Source organism: Tribolium castaneum, chromosome 8 (assembly GCF_031307605.1).
Source record: "Tribolium castaneum strain GA2 chromosome 8, icTriCast1.1, whole genome shotgun sequence".
Classification (NCBI taxonomy): domain Eukaryota; kingdom Metazoa; phylum Arthropoda; class Insecta; order Coleoptera; family Tenebrionidae; genus Tribolium; species Tribolium castaneum.
In genome coordinates, this window is record NC_087401.1 from 2,247,756 (window position 1) to 2,251,382 (window position 3,627).

The 3,627-nt window shown below is 29.2% G+C and overlaps 1 long non-coding RNA gene across 1 annotated transcript; it reads right to left on the reverse strand.

The window, feature by feature from the left end:
- Positions 1-612: 612 nt before the first annotated feature.
- Positions 613-1,897, reverse strand: LOC135266949 (uncharacterized). Its single transcript, XR_010335169.1, has 3 exons — positions 1,073-1,897; positions 960-1,024; positions 613-891 (listed from the first exon to the last, which is right to left on the reverse strand). It is a non-coding gene; the product is annotated as an uncharacterized LOC135266949 (long non-coding RNA).
- Between the last annotated feature and the right edge of the window lie 1,730 nt (positions 1,898-3,627).

Genomic DNA, 3,627 nt, shown 5'->3' on the forward strand with positions numbered 1-3,627 from the left:
AGGTACATCTGATCATTCAAAAATCGAAATTGAGTTACAAATTATGATATATTCAGAGCCAAATGCAAGAATTAAAACAACATCAATTGTTGACTACACTCGCATAGACGAAAGTCTCTTGACTTACGACTGGAATGGTTTAGATTCACTAAATGCGGAAGAACAATGGAAACATTTTAAATCGATTTTACAAACTTGCATTACAACAAATTCCAGACTGTTTACAAACCGACTGAGAAAAGATAAACCGTGGATAAATCAACACATGCTTGACAAAATAAAATACAAAGCTAAATTATGGAAAAAATTTAAAAGGCAGCCTACTGAAGATAATTTTTCTGCTTATAAAAGATTTTCTAACCAACTAAAATCTGATTTACAAATGGCCAGGTGTAATTATGAAAATTCTATATTAAATAAACCAAAACTATTTTATTCCCATGTACGTAAATTTATCTCTAGTCGTGTGTCGGTCCCTTTAGTACGAAATGCTTCAGGTCTACTCTGCTCCGATCATACAGAAACTGCAAACACTTTAGCGGACAGTTTTGCTACTACCTATAATTTAAACATTAATAATAATATACCGTCATTTATGCCTACAAGTACATTTAGTGGGTTGTCTTATATTAATTTTACTCCGGATCTGGTAAAAAGCCAACTCTGTGCCATTAAATTAAATACAGCTCCAGGTCCGGATCAGATACCTCCCAAACTCCTGAGAACTTGTGATGCTTCGTTGTCGGGCCCACTTGCCAAAATGATGAGAAAATCATTCTTACAAGGCACTTTGCCCTACGAGTGGTTGCAAGCAACAATCACGCCTTTGTACAAGTCAGGAGATAAACTTGATCCTGCTAACTATAGACCTGTAAGTCTCACGTCGACATGCTGTAAAATTATGGAAAAAGTTATAGTCAAGGAACTATTAACTTACATGAGAAAAAATAATTTAATACCTGAGCATCAGCACGGCTTTTTACCAGGTAGGTCAGTTGTCACAAATTTGCTATCCTGCACAAATCTATGGACAAAAATGTTAGACACTAACCAACCTGTAGACATAATTTACCTTGATTTTAGTAAAGCCTTTGATAAAGTCCCTCACAATCTCTTGTTAGCAAAACTGGAGTCCTATGGTGTAACAGGAAATTTGCTTGATTGGATCCGAGCGTTTCTATCAAATCGAAACTATTGTGTAAAAGTCTGCGGTAAATTTTCGTACTCTAAACCAGTATTAAGTGGGGTCCCACAGGGATCAGTTCTTGGACCAATTTTATTCTTGTTATATACAGCAGATTTATTGTTTTCACTAGACAGCTATTCAGCATATGCGGATGATATTAAGTTATTTGCTAACCCACTTGTCACGGACTTGCAAGACCAACTTAATTTAATTTTCCAATGGAGCGAGAAGTGGCAAATACCACTGAATATTGCAAAATGCTGTGTACTTCAGTGTGGCCACAACAACCCAAAGTACCTTTACCATATAAATGGCACACTCCTGAGTGTAAAAACCTCAACCAAAGATCTAGGGGTCATTGTAAATGATAAGTTAGGATGGTCAGAGCAATGTCTAGCATCAGTGGGTCGAGCGCGTAAAATGTTTTATTTGCTAAAGCATGTTTTTCCAAATCCTTCAGTCAGTTTTATTTCAAAGGTGTACATCACTTACATAAGGCCGCATTTGGAATTTGCCATTCCAGTCTGGAGACCTTATTTGTTAAAGGATATTGATTTGCTGGAAAGAACTCAGCACCTGGTAACTAGATGGACACACTGTTTAACACAAGTTTCATATGAACAACGTCTTGAAATACTCAAAATACCAGATCTACGTGCTCGTGAAAACAGGGCAGATGCAATTCAAATTTTTCGGCTTACTCATGGTTTATTTCCTGGAGTAACACGCAATTTCTTGCAAATTCAAAATCATGACAGACTTAGAGGTCATTCTTATAAGCTGAAAAAAGAACCATTTAAGACTACCGTTAGAAAGAATTATTTGACAAATCGTGCATTTGATATATGGAATGGCTTGCCTGATAACGTTGTTGCAGCTGTTACTGTTTCTTCCTTCAAGAATCAATATGACACATTACAATAATTAACATTAACCTTTATTAATTAACTAATTTAACTGTAGATTAAAATTGTATTTCATTTTTCATTATTCAATGGTGTTTTATTTAACACGAAACCGTATTTCTTGATATTTTGCTATAAAGGTGTTAACCTCAGCAAAGAATCTATGTTAATAATAATAATAATAATAATAATAATAATAATAATAATAATAATAATAATAATAATAATAATAATAATAATAATAATAATAATAATAATAATAATAATAATAATAATAATAATAATAATAATAATAATAATAATAATAATAATAATAATAATAATAATAATAATAATAATAATAGTAATAATAATAATAATATTATTAATAATAATAATGAAAATAATAATAGTAATAAAAGTAAGCTTAGTTTTCTAAGCAAAAATGAAGCTTATTTTGTGTGTTATATGAGCGTTTTCTCATTTCTATGCAAGAAATCATCTGTGATCTGTGTTTATAGGCAAGAAATTGTCTAAAATTAATAACTCATTTTAAAACTGGTATAAAAACATTTACTATACAAAAGTTAATAATAATAATAATAAAAATAGTAATAATAATAATAAAAATAGTAATAATAATAATAATAATAATAATAATAATAATAATAATAATAATAATAATAATAACAATAATAATATTAATAATAATAATAATAATAATAATAATAATAGTAATAGTAACATAAGTAATAATAAGAAATAATACATTTAATAAGGAAAAATGGAGCTTATTTTGTGTGTTACATGAGCGTTTTCTCATTTCTATGCAAAAGATAATGTGTGATCTGTGTTTTTAGGCAATCTAAGCCATTTTATAGTTTTTAATATTTAACAAAAATTTGCTTTAAAATAAAATGTTTGAAAAACCGAAATTAAACTAAATTAATTGTGTCTAACACTTTAGTAGAGAAAAAAGGAGGAGACATAAAAGTCACTAAAGTCTTAGAGTTGTCTTTAGTCGTCATATTAATAACAATAACATTTATAATAACAATACTAGTAGTACTAAATTTGCTTATATGCAAGCGCTTAATTAAGGTAACAGTTTTTTTGTTTTTTGCTTATATCTCGAAAATAGTTACTCCTATCAAATTTTACGTTTTCACCAAAATTAAAAGTGATAAAATTTCCTACAAAATAGTTATTTGCATTTTTCATGTAGAACTAACCATAAGCGAGATATAAGTTTGAAAATAATTAATAATTAAAATAAAGTGGTGTAACAGAAAATGTCTTGTGATTTAAAATACACTTAATTTATTGGGTCCAATACTTTATTAGAAGAAAAAGGAGGTGACATAAAAGTCACTGAAGTCATCAGAGTCGTTTGTAAATGCTGCATTTTTGTCTTCGTCTCAATCATTGAAAACTGAATTACATTTTTGTTCAGTAACAGTTACAGTTTTCTTATTGGTTTTTTGCTTATATCTCGAAAACAGTTATTAATTCAAATTTTATCTTTCTTTCAAAATTAAAGCTGATAAAATTTCCAAC